The sequence below is a fragment of the Suncus etruscus genome, chromosome 18 (genome assembly GCF_024139225.1).
Source record: "Suncus etruscus isolate mSunEtr1 chromosome 18, mSunEtr1.pri.cur, whole genome shotgun sequence".
Lineage (NCBI taxonomy): Eukaryota > Metazoa > Chordata > Mammalia > Eulipotyphla > Soricidae > Suncus > Suncus etruscus.
The window spans coordinates 24,577,863-24,602,254 of NC_064865.1; the positions used below are offsets into that span (position 1 = coordinate 24,577,863).

Below are 24,392 nucleotides of genomic sequence, written 5' to 3' on the forward strand. Positions count from 1 at the left end.
ACTGTCCTATTGCTCTGGCCCCTATAGTCTTTTTTTTTGGTTTTTTTTTTTTTTTTTGGCCACACCCAGTGAAGCTCAGGGGTTACTCCTAGCTATGCTCTCAGAAATTGCTCCTGGCTTGGGGACCATATGGGACTCTGGATATCAAACCGAGGTCTGTCCTGGGTCAGCCGCTAGGCAAAGCAAACGCCTTACAGCTGCACTATTGTTCTGCCCCCCCCCCCCGGCATATTTGAATGAATTTATAATAGTAGATTTTTATGGCTAGTATTTTGTTCATTTATGTTTTTTGTTATTTTGGGGGGAGGCCATACCAGGTGATATTCAGGCATTACTTCCGGCTCTGTGCTTAGGATTCAATCCCAGTGGGGCTCAAGGGACCTATATAGGATGCCAGGATTGAACCTGGGTCAGCCACATGCAAGGCAATCACCTTACCTACTGTTCTACTGATCCAGTCCCAAGAAAATTAGATCTTGGGAGTAAAGATCATTGTCCTTTTAACAGTAATAGCAAGCTATTTTATGTTTCCTTCTAGCTAGGTCAATGTGAATATACTTAAGCCTTTGATCTAAAATTTATTTATATCTTATAAAAGCCATTGAAAATAAACAGTTTAACTGATTTTCAGTAAATTCATACCAACCTGCACAATCATCAGGGATTTACTTTAGTGCAAGATGTGGGGTAGTATTTAGTGCAGTCCTTTGACTACATAGCTAAAAGTTTCTATGCAGCTATAAGTTTTCATTTGAAATAGACAAGGCACCTTTGATATATGCATTTTCCTCATACAAAGGTATTCTGAAATTCATATTAAAATACCTAATTAAAGACATCATCTCCCCTTTGGCACTTTTAAGTCAAACTACGCTGCCTACCAGCTAGAAGGAAAAAATCCCAACTATATGATTTTCTTTCTCTTCTATCTTGATCATATTTAATTCCTTCAAAAAGATTTATGGAGGGCCTAGGCTTTATTCTGGACATCAGGGAATAGAAAAAAAAAAGCCAATGGCTTGTATAGCAAGAAATCCAGAACATAAATCAGGCAGACAAGAAAAGGAGAAAGATAGATGCAGTACAATAGATTGTATTTCCCAAGAAAGGGACGGAAGGCCAAGAAAGTCTCTAGGATCCCAAGTCAACCTCCCCAAATGGAATCTATATCAATAATAAAGCAATTGTTTAGTATTTTCAGCTAAAGTAAATGAGCTTAGATGAAGCTCCTGCTGGTGTGTAGTATACATCAGAAATCTACAAACTTACTACAGATAAAGAAAACATATATGTCAAGTTTCACCCTTTCATTTCAAATATGCAGAACACAATTGGCCAGGAGCCTTTGCATAAACTATGGGAATTCAGGAGTATGGCTTTGCATTAGTCGCAGAAGAGTCTTTCAAATCTTTCTGGCCAGACACAGGCATGAAGACAGTAGTCACACCAAAGGCAAATTTGACCTTAGCAGGAAGAACCTACCAGAAATGACTTTTATTCCTTGTCCTGTAGTTGAAATTTTTGAGAAGCAGCAGACTTTCTTTCTAGTGAAAAAATAAACAAGGCTCGGGGGAAAATGTTTGGAGGCTGAAGCTTTAAAAATAACAACTCCTAGCCAAAATAGAGAAATGTTCCTTTCTCAGTATAAAGTCTCTGTTTACTTAACAGACTGCACAGCGGCAGGGGAGGAGAGCTCAGTGTGGGAGGGAGCCTGCATTCACCTGCTGTGAGCAAAAGTTCAGCCCAGAAATGGAGAGAGTAGAGCCTGAACAATTCACTTTTCTTCTTGTCCCTCTTCAACAAGCTCCCACATTTTCCCATGAGGAGCTGCTTCTTAACTCTTCCAGCAAGAGTGCGTTCTCCAGTTCACTTTGCACTGGTTATTCTGTTATTTAGCACAACCATCATTGCTGATTACAACTCTTCAGCCCACGTGAAAATTTGATGATTGAGCCCTGTGCCAGTGCAGAGCCACAATCCAGTGCTTACTCTGTGTGTGTGTGTGTGTGTGTGTGTGTGTGTGTGTGTGTGCCTGCCTGCCTGCCTGTCTGTCTGTCTGCCTGTCTGTCAGTGTCTGTATGCAAGCTGGCTTCCTGGAGAGGGAGAGGGCAGATAGCATAGAACATTGAGACATGACTTCAGAGAGACCCTAGAGCTCACCTTTCAGGTGAAGTAAAGTGTTTCCTGGTGTCTGATGTGAGTCTGGACTCGGAGGACTCCTGGGATGGTTTTTTCCAACAAGGCTGCTGTTTCATCAGCAGTGAATGATGCCAAAAAAAAAAACTTGATGCTGCTCTCACCCAAAAAATAAAACCAATTTTCCTTTCCATAGAGGATAAAATCCTATGTGGTCCAACCACATCAGCCAAACCAATTATTTGTATACTAATAAAAAATGATCAACTTTCATAGGGGAAACTGCTATTTGTTGGCAACACAACAAGGGTTGTGTTGATTCTGCTGGTAAATCTCTCAAATAGTGCCTGACTTGGAGTGAGTGTGTGATGAGATGGTACTTGTGGGTCTCTGGATAGGTTAGTATAAGGCAAAAAGGCTGGGCTAGTACACATATGGCTGTCACCCAAAGGCCATGGTCATATCTAGGTGGTCATTGAAGACTACACAGACACCGACCATCTGCTTAACACCAAGGAAGCTTTTAAAGTCCACTGAAGTCATTACATGTTGGGGTCAGGGATTTATTCTGAAGGTCCTACCAAGTTATTCTAGACTCATTTCAAGGACCACATCCAACTCATGCATTTCACTCAATTTTAGAGGCAACAGATGAATCAACTGCATTAGTTGATTGATTAGTTGATTGCATTAGTTGACTTGAGTGTCGACTCAAGATCTGGAGATGACATTACTTACAGTAGCTAAATTAGTCTCAACTTATGAAGTTCTCTGGAGCTGATAATCATGTGGAGTACAGAAGGGCAGGATTTTTTTTTTGGGACAGCACACCTGACACTACTCAGGGCTCACTCCTGGCTCTACATTCAGGGAACATTCCTGGATGGGTTCGAGGAACTATAGTGGATGCCAGGGATTGAGCCCAGGTTGGGCATGTTCAAGACAAGTACCCTACTTTTGTACTATTTCTCCACCCCAATACTGGATCTGTTTCTAAAGGGAACACAGATTCCTTTAGTCATAAAGCACAAAGAGTTACTAAGCACGAAGCCCAGCTCTCCCACTGTGAATCATGATGGCCCACAGAAGATCTCCTCTATCCATGACAAATCTAGAAACCAAAATACCAGGAATTTCCTTGTCCTTGGGGATCCTTCTTCAGCTTTGTGCTCCTTTCAAACAAGCACAGTCCCAGCACAGGAATTGAAAGAGCATTTGCTTTCACACAAACCCAGGAACTTTCTCCTCTACAATAAATAAAAAGCCTGTTTTCTAGGAGCCAGAAAGAGCTAACTCATTCCTTTATATAGAGACCATGAAGCTTTGATAAGTGATCAAACAAAGCTGGAAACTGTAGATGGTAAACAATAATCTGGGACCGGAGCAAAAGCACAGTGATAGGGTATTTGCCTTGCATGCAGCCAACACAGGATGGACCCAGGTTTAATTCCTGGCACCCCATATGTTCCACTGAGCCTTCCAGGAGCAATATCTGAGCACAGTACCAGGAATATCCCCTGAGTGCTGCCAGATGTGACCCCAAAAAACCAAATCAAAACAAAAATAATCTTGCAAAATATAGTTGTCCTCCCCTTAACACACAGTGAAGAAAGAGGAGAGCTACATAAGACAACATTTTTCTGGCCTGGAAAAAAATGGTAAGAAAAAGAACATTACAAATAAGATACTCTTTAGGGGGGAGGTGCATTAGGAAGAGGTTGGGCAGATATTTGGCTTCCGATTTCCTCTTTGATTCTGGAGGCCAGCTCTTGCCAGGTATAGGGTTTGGGGAAGCCCCATGCCAGAGGCCCTCTCCCTAGCCTGGGGAGTTCTGGGAGGCTTGGCAGGCCCCCAGCCGTCCTTGTCTTTTTCCCCTAACTCCAGGCCTTCCCTGGGTGCCAGCTCAGATGGCCAGAAGTGGGTTCAGGTGGACTCTTTGGGGTCCTCAGGCTCCCCCTCTCCCTCCGTACTCTAGGGGGGAGGTGCATGGGGAGGAGGGAGGCCAGATATCTGGCTTCTGGTTTCCTCTTTGATTCTGGAGACCAGCTCATGCCAGGTATGGGGTTTTGGGAGGCCCCATACCGGAGTCCTTCTCCCTAGTCTGGGGAGTGCTGGGAGGCTTGGCAGGCCCCCAGCCATCCCCCTCTTTTTTCCCTGGACTCCAGGCCCTCCCTGGATGCCAGCTCAGATGGCCAGAAGTGGGTTAAGGTGGACTCTTAGGGGTCCTCAGGCTTCCCTCCTCCTTCCGTACTCCCGGGGGGAGGTGTATGAGGAGGAGGGCGGGCAAATATCTGGCTTCCGGTTTCCCCTTTGATTCTGGAGGCCAGCTCTTCCCAGGTATGGGGTTTGGGGAGTCCCCATGCCGGAGGCCTCCTCCCTAGCCTGCGAAATGCTGGGATGCTTGGCAGGCCCCCATCAGTCCCTCTCTTTTTTCCCTGACTCCAGGCCTTCCCTGGGCGCTGGTCCAGATGGGCTCTATAGGGGTCATCAGGCTTTCCCCCTACCTCTCCCTACAGTAATGGGAATTCTCTTTGGGAGGAGGGCGGGTCATTCTAGCACTGGCTTATGTTGGGACAGTCACTGGAAATTTTTTCTCCTTGGTCTCCTATTGACAATATTGTATCCATATAGTTTATATATGCATAATATTCAACTTGTATTGTGACCTTGATACTGACCTACAAAGCTCATATATAATCTTTTACTGCCTCAGTCCCAACCCTTATTTCCCCCCATCGTCCCATGTAGGTGCAGCTTATGACATGAAGCTCAACACATAGAGTGATGAGTGCAGTTAGAGAAATAACTACACTGAAAACTATCATAACAATGTGAATGAATGAGGGAAATAGAAAGCCTGTCTTGAGTACAGGTGTGGGTGGGATGGGAGGAGGGAGATATGGGAAATTAGTGGTGGGAATCTTGCACTGGTGAAGGGGGGGTGTTCTCTATATGACTGTTATCATACAACTACAATCATATTTGTAATCACAGTGTTTAAATAAAGATAATTAAAAAAAGAAAGAAAATAAATTATGGGTTTTAATTCCCGCCTCAAAAAAACAAATAAGATACTGTTTCAAATAAATAGTGGCCAGTTTAGTTGTATTTAAATAACTTCTGATTTGATACTAAAAATCTCAGAAGATTCTCTGAGATAAGGAGTCCATAAACATTGGTGGATCAAGAGGTTTACACATAAAACTCACTGACATGGGATATAAAATGCTAAAGAAGGCAGACTCTCAACAGTAAGGAATCTTGAAAGATACAAAGATTGAATGACTGTATCTTAAACTGATTACTTGAGATGGAAGTGGTTGAGATCTTAGGCTACCTTCCTGGATTCAAATCTTCTTGCCACTAGTGACCTTGAACTTGATTATTCAGAGTCTCTGTCTGAATGAGCATATAGACAAAATCACTTACCTTGAACTGAAAATTGAACAAAAAATAATTAAGCCAGTGAGAAATGACAGTTGTTTGATGGCATTCATCTATGAGAATCAATAAAGAAATCAGTCCTGAAAATGAGGGATTATCTTTAAACAGGTGGGTGTACTTCATGCCAAAGAGAAAACGATTATAACCATAATCTAGCACGTTAGAGAGTCCTGTTACAGCCCTGCAAGGCACTTAGTCCAACTGTGCTTAGAAAACTAGGAAGGCAAATTATGTGTCTACAGAAGGAAATTCCAGAGTGTGGTGGTGGGCAGTGATTGGGACTCTGCCTTTAGACAGGTGCCACAAAAAAGAGGTGAGCTCTGACAGGAAAGAATGATTCTCAAGCAGAAACTGAAAGAATGGAGGGAAAACTATCAACAGCCACTAAGCTTCGCAAATTAGGAAGGGTCAGCTGCCTCCAGCCACAGCACACTAAAAAATGAAATAGAATAGGACACAGAATATCCAAGGTTCTGGGTGGACAGAGTGACTCAGACTTATGGGAAAGAGTGACACCAGGAGGGTGTGGCCCCCACTTAGACCCCCCCACCCCCTTAAGTTTATTGTTTCAAATAGCCTAAAGGTAGTCCCATAAATCATGAGGGAGGCAAGAAAAGGAAAGAACAGCAAATAAGAACATGACTTGAGAAGGATGTGTAGGAAAGGACTCAGTGTGGTCAGCAGCAGATGGAATGGACGAGAGGAAATGAAAGAAAAAGCCTACAATTTTAATTTTTTTAATACAACTGCTGCCAAAGAAATCACAAGCCTGAACTAAAACCAAAATCTTTCGATTCTAACAGCTTCCAACACAGACTTTACAGCTGTTCACCATGAAAATATGTCATGCATAGATGCCTGAGCAAGGCAGCCACTATCACTGACAGGTGACCTCCCCATCCGGGGTCCCAGCCTTCTGCTAAGTCTTGCTCTGCGCTTTCTGGATGTTGGGAGTGCCCCTCATTTCATCACAAGATGTGAAAGACTCAGAAAAGCACAGAATGTGCCCAGCAAGAGGTGCTTGGAACACTGTGTAATTGACCCCAGGGTAAGCTTTTCAACACTCTTCAAATAGAACCCAGGAGAAGACAAAGAAAAAAATATCCCAGAAAGTGAAGCCAGAATTGACAGAGGACAATGGAAAGTGGGGTTTTCCCACAGAGAGCATATTTGGGGATGAATCAAAAAATATTTAGGGCTTTCAGAGTAGACATGTCTCCTGAATAGGTTTTTATAGCTGTTATGAGAAGGAAGCAGACTAGTCCTGCTGTCCTTGTTTTCATTGTGGCTATTTGGTCCATGTCAGTCATGGAATGGAATATTGAGTGTATTCAGAGGTTGAGCAGACACCAAATAAGCAGATACCACAACCATGTTTGATGGAAAGGGTTGCATAGCATTGAGGAATCTAGGAGTGGCTGGCCACAGACCTGGGCCCAGGGCAGGTTGTGCTAACTCGGGAAGAACGGCTAGCTGGTAACCAGAGTGATGGTTGTGTTCAGCAAACACATATCCTCTTTCTTCCAGATGCAATTTTCCATCCTTCCTGAACTCAGGAGTGGACCTATGACTGGATCACGTGGAAAGTCAGAAGAGACTCTTACAGCACTTACTTCTATGATGAAAGCAGTTCAGAAACAAGTAAAGGTTGCCTTCACTAGATGAAGTAGAATCTTCTTATTTGGTTTACTTTAGTAGGTTGCTTCTTGTATCTGAGACCACTCGTAAGTTTTTCCATATTATATTATTAGTGATAGAATTCTCAGGCTCCCCAAATAACCAAATCATATTAAATAGAAATGTTCCACTTCCATATAATGAAGGAAACCAGGAAGATTTCCCAGGTTATCCCCTCTCATCCCCACCCTATACCAAACTACTTCCTGGGAGAGAGAAAAAAGTGGTAGGGCATTTGCTTGCTGCAGCCAACTCAGGATGGATGGTGGTTTGAACCCCAGCATCCCATATGGTACCCTGAGCCTACCAGGAGTGATTTCTAAGCACAGGGCATACACCCCTGAGTGCCACCCGGGTGTGACCCAAAAACCAAAAAAAAAAAAAAAAAGAAACTTGGTTTGTATGTAAATGACTTTTGATCCAGATGGTGCCTTGGAGAACTGGCAGGATTAAGCCCTGAGCTAAGAGTAAGAAGTAAGTCCTGACCACCTCATGTGATGCACCCCTTCCCCAACAAAATTGCTACCTGAATACAGAATATTTCCAAGACACAGTAGAGGGCAGATCCAGAGGATATGAAAGTCGCCCACTAAAGAGGATGCCTGCATGTGAATCTTGAGATTCATTTCTGGAAGTTGCCAAAAAAAAAAAAAACATACTGAGGACACACATAGAGAAAAGGACACACAGTATATTGAGGGGAGGAGGGAACACAGCCCAAGAGGAAGAAGAACCTACCCATTACATGCAAGAATATCAGTGGAGACAAAGGGGCACCCCTAAGGATCATGAGATGGGCAAGCAGCAGAGAATAACCTCTAAATAATGGGTTAGAGAGAACAGGGAAGAAAAGTCAGATGGAGATGATAGCCTAACTTCTCCCACCAGTGTTGAGTAGACCAAGTAAGGACATGAAGACTACAGGTAGGGTGTGATGCCAATGGTAGTAGGTTGAAGATCATCTCTTAAAAAATAAAGAAAAGTGGGGAGCTGGGAGATTCAGGGGTTAGTTTTGCAGTAATTGATTAGGAAGACCAGGAGGAAAATTAAAACAGAAAACTATTTACATCCTAAAAACAGGAGATATTCAGTAACACAACTAAGAAGAAGTTTCACTAGGAATAGGTGGTCAGGAAAATAGAAGTAAAAGACAGTATCATCCTTGAAAGGGAGATGACAATTAAAGATCTTTCATGAGGAGAGTTTTCTGGGGTGGGATCTACCAAAGCAGATATTACAAGTGACATGGAGGATTTTAAGAACACTGAGATCTAGTTTCCTATCTTGCCAAGAATAATAAGAAGTGGCCGTTAAAAGTTAACACCAGGTCTGACTGTGTTGAAAGATTCCCCAGGGCTCATTCGTTTTTGACTCTCCATAAATCTGCCAAGTTTGTAGTGTCTTTCTCTGAAGACAATTACAAACAAGTGCAACGATCTAAATTCAGCATGAACAAACTCTCAACACTCGATAGCTGGAAAGCATTTCTCATTCATGCCCCCTTTCCCATTTGTGCACCTGTCCACAGGGAAACCTAATGGCCTCAGTTAAAAATTCTGTGTTTTATGCATAGTGTCCTTTATTCTTAATGATATTCAAGGCAGGGAGACTAAAATCATAATCATCACTAGGAAAATGCCATTTGTCTTAGAAAGGATCAGATTTAGATAGCAAATTAAAGGGAACATGAAATAAAACAAAAAGCAAGATGGGAAATTTTAAAGACTATTAGACAGCAGGTCATATTCTTAGAATTATTCTGAGAAAAGGGAGATAAAAATCATGTTGTCTGGTTGAGGCAGAGGATTGGATTTCAAGTGAAATGACTTTTGGCCCATTACCTGAGAAGAGTTGCTATGAGACAGAAAGCCAGTGCTTTCTTCACTGAGAGTTTGAGAAATAAAAACATGGATCAATTGAGCAGCCTTTCAAAGATGCAGATTCCAAACCCGTCTTGGGAAGTAGGAAAGTAGGAGTGTAAGCAAAAATATTTTAGTCATCTGCTTTTCTTACTATGGTTACTTGCTATTTACTATTACTTAGTCATTATAGTTATTTACTATAGTTACTTATTATCGTTACTTGTCTTCTAATTGTTCTTGTTTGAAACATAAGGGGACCTAACAACAGAAGCCAACTGACACTGGTGCTTAGGAAACACATTTCCAAGGAAAATATAAGGAGTCCAAGAATTTTCTAGAAAAATGAAGTCCAAACTTAGGAAATCAGAAACAGAAAGGAGAAATTCTCTTAAGACAAATTCTTTAGAACCATTTTGATTCAAGGACAAAGTTGTTTCCTCAGGAACAGGGGCACAACTCAACAAGTTGGAGCACATTTGCATACAGTTTGATTCTCAGTCCTTCTTGGTCTTTCACACTATTTCAGGCCACCAAGCCAGATAGGAGCTCCTAAGCACCTCTGGGTCTGCGATCCAAACCCTGGCCGAACTTTAACATTTTTATAAAGACAGAAAAAATAACATAGTTTTCCAGTGTTGACTCACTTAACTACACACCGGCCACTTCACCTGAGGGAGTTGCTGATGGTAGGCAGGATGCCTACATTTTTATAACTCTAGATCTAACCCCTCCCCAAATGAAGACGTGTCCATGTGCCTTACTGATTCCCTGATGGAGGCCCATTCTTTCTTTATTGAAATCTCCATGAGAAGTTGGTGGATTCAGTATTTTAAGAGTCAGTCTGTATTCCATGCCAAGACAAAGCACATGCCTGATACTCTTATTACTCAACCAAAGGACACAGAAGTTCATGCCTGTGCAAAAGTTTATCAGGGGAATTAGCCAATGTAAGGCTCACTTGTCTGGAAATGATACCTGGATGTGAGCCCTAATGATGCTTGCTTACTACTCTTCAGTTGTCTTGATGAAGCTGGCACAAAGGACTCAGATTCTGTGCCTCCCCCCTATTTTGCTTTTCACTTTTTTCACACCAAGAGTCTTCTAGTCAGAAGGGTTTTTAAATGGAGAGATGTTTTCTAATAGATAGAACAAGTCTTTACATGTTCTCTCTTCATCTACTTTTGGGTACTAAAGTGGAAGGAAAGGTTACAGCAGGTTTTGTTAGAGATGCTTCAGTCAGATGTGGAAAACACACTTCTGGGTCTGGATGGTTTGCCAGAGGAGATAAAATTCTGCACTCGGAGATAATGGTCCACTTGAGTTTGCTTGTTCGGTGTAGATGGTTTAAGAACTAAAGGAAGTCCCAAGAGGAAACTTCTCTAATGGCTACATCTATTCAAATATCCATAAAAAAAGATTTGATCATTCTTTTCAGATCAGGCATATACAGTATAAGAGACAATGCTTGAATCATTTGCTTCTCATTTGTTTTAGAAATACAAACCAATGAGATAGTTTTGCCACCCCCCCCACTATGCTTAGTTGTTGGTTTGTTTAGTTTTGTTTTCGATTGAGCCATATCTAGCAGCGCGCAGGGCTCTGTGCTCAGGGATCACACCTGGCAGTGCTTGGAGAATCATATAATGTGCTGGTGGTCAACTGCAAGGTAAATGCCTTAACTCTTGTGCTTTCTTCTGAATCCCATCTCCACTATACTTATATGAGATGATTGTTCACTGAAGTGAAAGCAAAGAAATTAAGGAAATGGCTACGTATGAGATCAGAGCAGAATTTCTACTTTCACATACCAATCACTGTTTCTTAACAAAATAAATACCATAAGCATTTCATTAGCTTGCATTGGATATGAACTATTTTCATGTCTGCCTCAATGCTAGGAACTTGCACATCAATTTTATTCATTCATCCATTTATCCATTCAGTAAATATTTATAGGCCACATTTTACTATGTTCCAGGAATTGATTTGAATTAAAGGCATAGAAAAAAACAAACATATGATATTGACCACTGTGGTATGACACAGATATTAAATGTGTTGGTGCAAACATACAGAAATGCAGAACAATAAAATTTATCTAATGGCAATAAATGGCAAGAAGAGAAAAATACAGGCTCTGTGGGAGAATATAACAAGGGGAAAATCTTAGCTCAGGAAAGGTGAGTGTCATGAAGCACTTCTTAGAAGAGATGCCATTTAATTCAAAAGTTATAGAACAAGGAGTTTGCCAGTAAAAGGGCCAAGTTAATGGTAAAGAGGGAGACATTTTGGTTTTGGAGGCAAGATATCAACGAATTTTAAAAAAAATCAGAGGGTCACCATCCTCAACCTGAATGAAAAGTGAAGAGAGAACCAGAGGCAAGAATCAGAAAGATGGTCTCCAGGCCCGAGCTAAAAAGAGGTCATGGTTTCAGGAGAATTTCTTGGAGTATTTAAGAAAAATATGATCAAGATTTGGAGTATTTGAAGACCATACTCATGGAAGAATATACCTCAAGACTATAGAGTACAAAGAAAAAAAATTTTCTCTTTTTTTGAGTACTTACTTCATATATTAATTTAGTAAACTGAGGTTTTACAATTAGTGGTAGGAGCTAGGATTCAGACTCATAAAATATATCTTCTAAAGCCCCTACTAATTTTTTTAAAATTTTAGTGATGATTAAAATAATTTTAATATGGTGAATATTTTTATATTTGTAATGAATTCTTTAATTGAATCACTTTGAGATTTGCAATTACAAAGTTGTTCATGATTGAATTAAAGTCACACAATGTCAGACACTCTTAACCAGAGCACATTTCCCCCAAATTTTCTTTTCCTAACTAGAGCACTTTAATTGCAAAAGTTTTGAGGCTCCAAAACAAAACCAAATCAAATCCAACCAAACCAAATGCAGGATAAAATCTTAGGACCAATCAAATCACGGCTATTAAAATGAGAGAGAAAGAGAAAAAGACAACGGACAAATGCTTTTATTTGCCACTTGTTTTACATAAAATATAAGCCTGCTCACCATCTTTAAAATAATTGACACAGCCAATGTGGAATGCTGAAGTTCCAAGTCATGGCTGAAGAATTCTCACAATGATATCTCATGGGGATGCTAGAGCTAGTCACAAAGTTGGCATTTATGACAGTGACTAGGTCCTTAGCACATAGCCATTTGGGCAAAGCCCAACTTTCCAGGAGCTCCCATTCAAGCAGATGAGATACAAGTCATGAATAAGAAAATCTCCTGCTGTGATGGAATTATAAAGAAAGGAAATATGGAACAACAGCAAGTTAGCAGATGGTCAAGTTTAACTTGTTAATCCTGGAGGAGGTGACATTCAAACCAAGGTCTGAGGGACAAGATGTGTTAATACAGATTGCATTATCATTTTGTCTATGTTTTAGAACCACATCTGCCAATTGCTCAGGACTTATTCCTGACTCTGTGCTCAAACATTACTCTTGGTAATGGCTTAGGGAATCATATGAAGTACCAGGGATCAAACACAGGCTGGCTGTATGCAAAATAAATGTGCTACCTGCTATTCTAGAATCCCAGTCTCCTCAAATTGCATTTCTGTAAGTCATATTCTGAGAATGTTTCCATTAAATTAAGAAACAGAATGAAGTAGTTATTATTTTTAAAGTTGTAGTAGTGGTACTTGATTTGGGGCTTTATCCAGTGATGCCCAGGGCTTACTTCTACCTTTGTGCTCAGCAAGGTCACTTAGAATGGTGCCCAGGTGGCCATATGTGGTATTAGGACTCAAATTCAGGTTGGCTACACACAAGACAAACACTTTAACTCCTATACTATCTTCCTGGCTTCAAGGCAGTTATTTTAATGGTTAATTTTTATTTTTTCCTTTTATCTTCCCTTTGCTCTTGGGTGGTTGCAATGACTGGACCCACTAGGTATGGTGCTTACCAGGGGTCATACACTTTTAGATGTGGTGCACACACGTGTTTGTTGTGGGGCTGAACTACTCACAGTGCATATAGTTATGCTCACAGGGGATCACAAATTCAGGTACTTGTACCTACCTGGCTGTACTGGATATTTCACCCTGAGCAGGAATTAAGGATACTAGAAAACTTAAGCCATGACTAGGACCAATGGCATCAAAGATCTACCTCATCTCCCTACTTATAAGGCACATGCTCATAGCCTTTGAGCCATAATCCTAGTCCCCCCTCAATGGCAAGTTTTAAGGTGATGGATAAGTGTTCTGCTTCTGAAATCCAACAGGAAAACACAACAAATGAAAAACATTGGACAAACAATACAAGAAACAAACTAGACAGACTCAGTGGTGACCAGAACATAGCCTTCTCATCATTGCCTTCTCATCCATACTCAATTGAGAACTACAGCCATGAGAAAATTAACCCTTTTCCCTGGAAGCCAGCTCAGAATCTCTGCCTTTCTGGAGGCAGTAGGAAATAGCAGGAGGTCTTAGCTCACATCTGAAATGATCTTCCTTAATTATTTATTAATTTTACTGTCTATATGTTTCTTCCTATACTCAACTCTTTAGGAGTTCTTTTGTTTTCTGTCTTCTTTTTTTGGTCTCCATCTTCCTTCTTTATATAAACAATTTCTACCTGAATTTACTGTCTAGTTTTCATAATAACTTTATTTCATGCTTCTAAATATCAGTCCAATAAATAAAAACTTGTGACACCTATTTATCAGCAGAAAGGCAAGTGATATTAGAACTTGTTTCCAATGGGATGAGAGCTGGGCATTGATTTTTATCAGCATCATAAGTACTAAGCTGTGTTTTATTGTTTTATAAAGCCAGCAGCTAGCTGGCTTTGTAATGTCAGCTGATTCAAAAGCATTTAAATATTTTTCTTTTATAATAACATAAAAAGTAAAAAGTAGGGAAATTTTGTGCTGTATAGCAACAGACAGAATTACACAACCAGAAAAAAACCCTATGTCTGCAGTGGATTGGCTTTCTTAGCCCCACTTCATGGATAGTAGCTCTGCCACCTTGCACCAATCACTTAATCATTCCAGAATTCTGCTTCCTCCATTGAAAATAAAGTGTCTTGAGTAAATGAATGTTATTCAAACTATGTGCACAAGCGGTACTCTAAGTAAAATAATAAGCAACACTGCCATTGTAAACCAGAACAAAGAGTAACTGCTTTAAAAGAAACTCTGAGGACTAGAGAGCTAGTGCAGGGGTTAAGGTGTTTGCTTTTCATGCAGCCAAACCCAAGTGAATCTCCAGCAACCACATTGTCCCGGGAGCACCTGCAGAAGCAAACCTTGAACACAGAGCTAAAGTATGCTGTGTGTGTTCTAAAATAAATAGTACCTCACCCTCAGTAACAAAAATAAATTTAAAGAAAAGAAGTGATGGGGCTGTCTCAGAGACATGTATATGCCTTCTCCACTCAGAATGGCTTTTTAGTCATCTTGAAAAGACTCACTGAAGTCATGGGAAAAGGCAGGTTCAGTTCCAAAACAGTTATTCAATCACTTTAAGTGCAAACAGAACAAATCTCCTAAACATTTTGCTGAACCAATGTTCAGCATCTTCAAACATCTCTTTTAAATAAATAGAGTGAATGAATGCTTCGCCTTCTGCACTCTTATTCTTTTTCAGCATCACTGCAATCTCATACATCAGTATGCTACTACCTACTCTATAAATAGCAATAGTAATGTGACAGTAGTGTCATGACCAAGTGGTAGCTCAATAGTATTACAATAACCATGAAAGCTAGCATCTACTAAATTCTCGCTGTGCAATGCGAACACTACTCTGAAACCTACACTATCCCATGAGAAAGGTCCCATTACAACAGAAAGAATGGAGGCATAATGGACACCCAATGGCAGTCTGTGCCCCATAATTTGCCATAGATAGCCCCAACTCTTCCCTCTGCAGCCAGGCTCAAGCCTGGTGGTTTGAATCTATGGTGTCCCATCACATACTGCACCTTCTCTGAGACACCTCTGATGCTGATGCATCTAAAGTGAGTGTATAGTACTAGGCTCCGGCTGACTGTCGCTCCACTGTTCGTGCACTGGAACTTAGAAAATCTCTACCATTCTTTTATTAACAGATTCCAATACCTGTTCTTTGGTCAAGTATGCAGTGGCAGAGCTGATTATTCTGGGTACCAGAGGCAGACACTGAAGATCTCATTGCATTCCCATCTCTTTTTGTGCCCTAAGAATGAAACACTCAACTACTCACTATCATGCCCTGCAGCTCCCACCTTTTCCATCACCTTCTCCCCAAATAAGGACAAGACCAAGACATATCCTCAGGTAGGACTTATCAACCCATCTCTCATGGGCATCCCTGCTTCTTAAAAAAGTAAACTAGGTCTTCTCTTCATGTAATTAGTTTCCCCCTCAATAAATAAGCTTCGTTCAGGGCACAAGGGTGTGTCTTATTTATTTCTAGGAAATATTAGTATTGATTTTGTTTTTGGTGTTGTCATTGTCTCATTTGTTTTTGGTTTTTATACCACCATCACCTGGTGATATTTAAGGGTTCTTCCTGGCTCTGCACTCAGGAAGTATTCCTGGCAGTGCTCAGGAGACCATATGGGATGCCAAGGATGGAACGCATGCAAATTGTGTGCAAGGTAAGCACTTCCACTATATCACTCTGGCCCAATGTTAGTATTAACCAAAATCACTTGGGTTAAGTGAGTGAAAAAGCACTGATGTGATAATAAGTTTCAATTCTTGACACTATGGAGCCTTGTGATTACAGACTTCTTAATCATCTTAATCTCCATCAATTTCATTTTCTCAGAGGAAATATGAGCATTATAACATCCTCAACGGGGCACACAAGGATTAGTGAGAACATGTAAGCAGCACAATATAACCCATAAATATGCTAGTGATTACAGGATCATCATCATCATCCTTGAAAATGTCCTTAATTTCAGAAGGGTGAATTCTAGGTGCTTCTTATGACTTTTTCCCCTTAAAAGCAAAGCAATCTGGTAGGGTAAATAGTTAATAGAAAGTATAATTTAAAGAAAAATTTGCTGCATGTCATTAACAGCGAGACTTAACATCATCCATGTACAGATATCCATGGCAGATAAAAGTGTCTACTTGAACCAGAGTCATGTGTATTGAGAAATGAGAGGTTCCTACACATCTATTTTTATGAATAATTGTTATTTTTCATCATCCTTTCAGAAAAAGGCAGTTTTTCTCTTTCTATTTTGTTATTCATTGCTTGCATCTGATCCTTTATGGCTATCCTCTTTTGTTCCTTTACAAAACATGTCTAAGGCTTAGGGCCATAGCAGATGTTGACTATGTATCTTTAGTCTCAGACAACAAGACTAAATTTAGACCATGCTATTGCTTTCATTTACTAGAAGATTCCATAAGAAACAGAAGTAAAACAAGGTTTAAAGAATTACCATATATTGTGTGTGCTTTTTAAGAATTATCATATATTGTTTAAACAGTGGTAAATTGATGCTTTTGGAAATATTGTTATCTTTTCTTGAACTGTCCAGTCCTCCATGGACTTTAGGGCTGCCCTTTGACTTTCAAGGTCAGAAATGGACTTGAAACCAAGGTTAACAGGCTCCCTACAACAAGCTCTGAGAGCTCCAGACTGCAGAGAGATAAAGCCCTGAAACCACAATTCTCCACAAACATTGCTTATTGAAATGCTTTTGAGTCCTATTGTGTTGTAATTACCTCCCATAGAAAACTTGACAAACATCTATTTCAAGGATTGGGCCCATGACTTAGGAAAACATTTCAGTTCTATTTTCCTGAACAATTTCTAAATGCATGCATGAGGGCCCTCCACTAACATTTCCATTTCCTCTGACATCCAAGAGAAAGCAGAGCCTGTCCCTCTGGCTGAGCTGATGGTATAGGGAAAAGTGATGTCTGTGAGCTATGCAATATGTTCTCTCTTCTCTTCCTACATTTTCAGGGTTGATTCAGATATAATCATTTCCACAATTGTTATTCATTTTACTAAGCACAATTTACAAAAACGTCCATTTCCTCTGTACCAGCTATGTTTCAAAATCTGTGGAGAAGAGTGGGCCACAGTTTTTGGGTGCTCTTGGCTCCGTGCTCAGAGATCACTTCTGGAGGTGCTTGGGGCAGATATATGAGGTGCTGGAGATGGAATCTGAATTGGTTGCATGCAAAGCAAGCACTTTCTCCATTGTACTATCTCTCTAGGACCTTGAAATTTTCATTGCAAAAGTAATTTTAAAAAGATAACATTTATTAATAGTATTAATTGTTATATTAATATTTGCAATATTATATTTATAAGATAACATGCATAATATAATATTTACTATGTTAATATTTATATTGTTAAAATAATATAATTGTAGCAATATATTATATTATTATTGTATACTAGCACTTTTTTGTATCTTATTGAAGACAAAACTTTTCAATGTTATTTTCCAATGTTTTCCTATAAAATTTTAGTCTTGTCTCGGGTGTTTTATTCTTCTGTCATTAATTTTTATAGGTTATGAAATGAAATAGTTATTTAAGTAGCCAATTATTTGATTCCAACTATGAATGTATTTGTTCTTTGTTTTTCCTGGCATCTCAATATATTTCTATTACAAAACCATCACATTATAATAGCTTTATTACTTTATACTTAAATTATTGTGGTTTTTAACCTAGTCTTACTAGATACAATGAAACTTAATTTTAGGAGAATTTTTTTCATTGGCCAGTGGCCTTTAATATAAATATTAGAACAAGTTTAGAATTTGGTTACAAATGTACTAAATATGCAGATCAATTTGTGTAAAGTATCGATATATTTCCAATGATGAATCCTGCTAGCCACAAATATAAGCTATCTTTCTTTATAATGGTTTCTTTCTGTTTGGTTTGGGAGCAGTACCTGTCTATCTGTGATCAGGGCTTACTCCTGACTCTGTGCTCAAGGATCACTGCTGGTAAGTGAAGGGTGCAGGGATTGAACCCAGGTATAAAGCAAGTGCCCTACCCACTGGATAATCATTCTAGTCCCTGTGCTTTAGTTTCTTAATGTCTTTCATTTATATTATTTTGGTTTGGGGCCATACCCACTGCCACCCAGTGGTCGCTCCTGTCTCTGAGCTCAGATATTGTTTCAAGCAGGCTTGGGGATGGTCTATGCCCGCAGTGGTCCTCAAACTATGGCCTGTGGGCCACATATTGTATTTGTATCTGTTTTGTTTCTTCATTGCAAAATAAGATATATGCAGTGTGCATAAGAATTCTTTCATAAATTTTGTTTTTACTATAGTCAGACCCTCCAATGGTCTGAGGGACAGTGAAAAGGCCCCCTGTTTAAAAAGTTTGAGGATCCCTGGATGGGATGCTGGGGATCTAACCCGGGTCAGCAGCATACAAGGCAAACACCCTATCCCACTATACTATCACTCCCTCCCCTTTCATTGATTTTCTAATAGTCTCCTAAGAATGTCTGCAATTTCTTTGTTGAAGTTACTAAATAATATACTGTATGCTGTGTAAGGTATATATTAATAACTATTTAGGTTTTGTATTTGCTTTCAGCAGAAAGATAATATTTCATTTATTTCATGTTTGACTAGACCTTATTAAAACATACTGATGACTGAATATCAGAAAAATAAGCTAACATACTTTTTATATCATCCTTTTAAAATTCAGCTAAATTGTCTACATCATTCATATTTTTAAAAAATCCTGGAATTCTTGACTTCATGGGATGCAGCTGCTGGAGAATCCTAATAAATCTCATAAACATTCTATCTGCATGACTAACAAAATAAGAAACTGAATTGCAACAAACCTGGATGGTTTCTTGAGAGTGAATTTATATCATACACATCACTACAGAAATTGAAATATATTTCAGGGAGGCAAAGTGTTTTCTGAAAGCACCATTTGATGGACCAGAATACTGACAATGATATGTCTTTATGTCCATCTACAGCTCTTGTGTTTTGTTTGCAATTAGTCAAAAAATGTGGTATGGCTGAGCTGAGTAATTCACTCAGGTCTGTTTAGACAAGCTAGATCATTGAGATACTGTTATTCATGAAGTGGATGGAAATTAAAGCCTAAAATTTCATTAAAAAATGAAGAAAAATGGTTAAAGCTTTAGGAAATAAAAAACATACATTTTAAAATAGGAAATTCAGACATTAAAGATCAAGTAATAGAAAGAAAAAAATAACAGGACTCCTGACATTTTAGAAATTTCCATACCTGTTTGCTTTTAAACACAACTGTGTAATGAACAACCTTGTTTAAACAATACTTGCTTAAATAAAGCACTATTTAACAATTTAAAAAACATTTCTGTACAGAATAATTTGGGAATAAAAACTTCCAGAATTAAAAAAAAATTGTCTAATTCACTCTATTTTGAATTTATTTTCAAACAGGTATGGAATCAGGAAAGAGAAATAAAGGATAAAATGCTAAAATAAAAAGAACAAAGGAGTCATAAATACAAAATGCAGGTAGAAGGTAGCTTTGTGTGTATGACTCCCTAAGAAGCAAACCAAACAATGCCATAAAGTTATTATTTAAAACTATAAATCAAGGAAGTCCAGAAGTAAAATATTTCCATCTATCTGTTCCAAAGATGTATCATGTACCCAGAAAAACAACTACAGTGATTGACTGCAGAGACACAAGTTACATAAACATCAAACTATAATTCTATGGGAAAAAACACTTTGGGCAGTCACAAATAATGGAAAAAAGTAAGACTGATATGCAACTTCTGGACAGCAACATTTAATACTGGAAAACAATGGCATAACTATTCAGGATTAATTCAAGGAAAAAATGTTCAAAAAAGACTTATTGCTTGTACTTCTTAAGCTCCTCCAACATATGTGTGTGTGTTTGTGTGTGTGTGTGTGTGTGTGTGTAAACAACCTAAAAACCAAAAACAAAAATACTTCCAAATAGCTTCTGTTGAGTCATTATATTATTTCTTTTTTTTTTTTTTTTGGTTTTTTGGTTTTTTTTTTGGGCCACACCCGTTTGACGCTCAGGGGTTACTCCTGGCTATGCGCTCAGAAATCGCTCCTGGCTTGGGGGGACCATATGGGACACGGGGGGATCGAACCGCGGTCCGTCCTACGCTAGCGCTTGCAAGGCAGACACCTTACCTCTAGCGCCACCTTCCCGGCCCCGGGTCATTATATTATAATGCCAAAGGCAGAAATATAATTAGGATGAAAATGGTAGATTAATATCCCTGATGAACACCAAAAAAAATCATTAAGAAAATCTAAGTGAACTGATAGTTATAATATTTTTTGTAAATTTTAAAATGTTTTGTAAATTTTGTTATTTTTGTAAATTTATTTAAAAAATGGTTTTCATAAACTACAACATGAAGCAAATGACACAGAATAAAGTAGATCCTTAAGTAATGCTTCATTAAAGTCTGTCTAGGATTTTAATTTTTCTCATCAATGTTGTAACATATCCTATAGGAATTGCTATTAAATGTGTATTAGAAACAAATCATATATAGTCAGTAGACAACAATCATAAATTTTCATTAAGAGAAATTATAAAGCAAGAAAAGATAGGTGTACAGGCAGACAGAATTTTACTTAATATCATAGTAAAAAGAAATAAACTCTATTGAGTTTTATTTTTAAAACTCTGACTGATTGGTTTTTGGGTCACACCCTGCGGCGCTAAGGGGTTACTCCTGGCTCTGCATTCAGAAATTGTCCCTGGCAGGCTGGGGGACCAAATGGGATTCCAGGAATCGAACTGGGTCCCTCCTGAGTCAGCCACATGCAAGACAAATGCCCACTGCTGTACTACCTCTCCAGCACCATCCTCTATTGAGTCTTATGGAATATGCACTTAGAGAAACTAAAATAATATTAGCTTAAAAATTTTTTAGATAAGCTTAAAATAATTTATATAGCAAAGCACTAGTTTCCAAAGGAAAAAAGTCATATGTTAAAAACAAATTGATAAAGCCCTTCAAATCTGGAAATTAAACTGTTTACTAGACAATCTGATAAAACTGAATGAAAGAAAAATAAAATATAAAATAATTGCATTTAATTTCTTTTTTGGGCTAGGGAGGGCTATTTCTGGCTCAATGTTAGGTATTCTTCCAAAGTTATTTGGGGGACCATGTGGTGTTGGATATAGAACATTGGGCTCAGCCCATTGAGATATCTCCCTGGTCCTAGTTGCTATAATTTTAAAACCATAAAGATAATGATAACATGATATATCAGACTCAACAGGGCACAACTAATGCTGTGCTTTGAAAGATTTCTGTCATTTATTATAACATAATGAGGAAACTAATCCATTAATTTGAGTTGGAGAGGGGTGATAGGTAGGGGTAAAGGGAAGAAGAGAGAGAGGGTTATATTGGTGATGAGCGTGGTATTGAAATTATAAAAGACCAGTATTAATAGTATTGTAAATCAAAAAGTTTAATTAAAAATAAATATTTTTTTCAGAAGCTACTTAGTATAAGTCAGTGCAAAAAGAAATGAAAACTTTGGATAGATAACCTTACCAGAAGACTTCAAATCTGACACCAGACAAGATCAAGGATTTAAAGAAAGCAGCTAGTACAGAAGAATTTAAGTTTCCACAAAGGTTCTCCAGAGAATAAAAAAGAATATCACCAACATTAAAATATGTAAAGATCAAGTCCTTTTGATGCTACTTAAACTTTTTGGATAAGGAAAAAAAAATCCCAAACTATTTTTTGAGGTAAAAGGAACAACTCTGAAAATAACATTTATAAATACTATAGAAAAAATTCACGCCAAAACTTTTTATGACAATAACTTTTATTGCTGGTAGAAATTATACCTAACAACATGAAAAAGAAAGTTTTGAACATGAATATATAAAAATTATAAAATAGTGTTCTCTGGGATTACTACTATATTATAAATACAATATATTACATAATTATAGAATTAAATATAATAAATATATTAATATATTGTTATAAAGCATATCGATGTATAATTAAATGTAATCATATATAATAAAATAATACACTATAATAATATATTACAATTTAATGCAATTGGTTTAAAAATTCTTAGATGCTTAGGGATATGGAAGAACAAAAATCTCTAATAGAAATGAATATGATTACATATTAGGTGCCCTATATGAATAAATGAAAATATATACCTAATGCAATAAGAGAATTTAGTAAATTAATTTTAGTTAATTTTGGAAATCTTTATTGAGAGAAATTAACTCTTTTTTTTTTTTTTTTTTTTTTTTTTGGTTTTTGGGCCACACCCGGTGGTGCTTAGGGGTTACTCCTGGCTATTTGCTCAGAAATAGCTCCTGGCAGGCACGGGGGACCATATGGGACACCGGGATTCGAACCAACCACCTTTGGTCCTGGATCGGCTGCTTGCAAGGCAAACACCGCTGTGCTATCTCTCCGGGCCCAGAAATTAACTCTTATTAGAAACAGCACATAAAAAAAATTTTTTTTTTGGTTTCTGGGTCACATCCAGTTGTGCTTAGGGGTTCCTCCTGAGTCTACGCTCAGAAATGTCTTCTGGCACGCTCAGGGACCATATGGGGTGCTGGGATTCAAACCACCATCCTTCTGCATGCAAGGCAAACGCCCTACCTCCATGCTATCTCTCCGGCCCCACATAAAATATTAAAGAAAAGAGGCAACAAGGAAATGGAACAAATAAAATTTTACAAATTAAAGAAGGTTTAAGCTTAGGTTGGCAATTGGACTCAGAAATATGAAAATCCATTCATCCTGAGATACTTTTACCCAACTCATTCACAAAAATCCAAGATGACACCCTATCCTGTACTGGGGAAATGCCATCACATACCTGGCAGCTTGAAATAGCACAGAGAAAACCTGAGCAGAAACATTTACAATAACAAGCAAAAGGACATACTTTAGACAACCTCAATTTACCCGCGGGCCACAGGAGGCAAAGTCGGGGTGATCCTTGAGTGCAAAGTCATTAGAAAGCCTTGAACATTGGGGGTGTGACCCAAACTACTAAAAAAAATCAAAACAACAACAACAACAAAAAACAAAAAAAAGATTCCTCTAGGGCAGGGCCACAAAATGTTGTACGGAGGGCTGTTTGTGGCCCGCGGGCTGCGAGTTTGAGACCCCGGCTTTAGAACAATGTTTCACAAACTTTTTATGACTATGACCTTTTCCCCCCCCATTCACTTCATTTTGCTAGTTTGATTCCTAATCAAACTGTGGCCACTGCCATGTACAAAAATTTCACTCATGACTCTGAAGACTCCTGGGGGTACTTCTGGGGGACTCACAGGGAGCACATGTTGAGAAACCTTACTTTTGACTATGTAACCACACTTCTAGAAATCCATCACAAAAAACATACTAAGAAAATGACAACTTAGTTATTTGTGATCCTTTTTTCTAGCCTGTGATTGACAACCTATGTACCCAATTTATATTCTTTATATATACAGAATCTTGTAGGGGAGATCCTTCCCCTACAATGGGAAACTCCCTGCCCTGTCCCCTTTCTATTCTCCTAAATAAAATCTCCTTTTTAATTTAGAAATAAAAGTATGTGGGGCCAGAACAATAGCACAGTGGGTATTGATAGCACAATAGTAGCTTTGTCTGGCACATGGCCAACCTATGTTTAATCCCTAGCATCCCGTATGGTCCCCAAAGCCTGCCCAGAGTGATTTCTGAGCACAGAACCAGTACTAATGCCTGAGTGCTGCCATGCAAGGGCCCAAAACAAAACAACACAAAAATGTAAAGAAATGAACTCACATCGCATGCAAGTTGTTGCCTCCAAAACCATATTCAAAATATTACCTATAATCAATTGCTTTTGTGTATAGGCTAGGAAATGTGGTTATATACAAACCCACATGTATCATTAGATCTACTTTTCTGATCATACTTCAAATTTGACAGTATAGGAGCATTTGAGAGCAGATTTGAACCTTTAAAAATATCTCTTCCTAAAGTTTTGATTTTGAAAACAAATATTTTATATACTTGAGCAAATAAAATAGAAATATATAAAAGGAAACCAAGTTGAAATTATTCTTATTCTACATTAAGTTAAAAACATAACACCAAGAGAAGAGTTATTTTAAGTGTCTGTAGAACACAATATTTTGACTTTCTGTTTTCAGTGGAATATAGTCAAAAGACAAATGAAACTACTTAGAAATCTTTAGTACTTTAATTGCAAGTGGAAAGATTGATTTTATTCTAAAAACTATA

General features: G+C 38.5%; 1 protein-coding gene across 1 annotated transcript in view; it reads right to left on the minus strand.

The window, feature by feature from the left end:
* The window catches only part of ESR1 (estrogen receptor 1), a 281,586-nt gene that overhangs the window by 34,494 nt on the left and 222,700 nt on the right, over positions 1-24,392 (minus strand). The gene's annotated exons all lie outside the window — the stretch shown is intronic.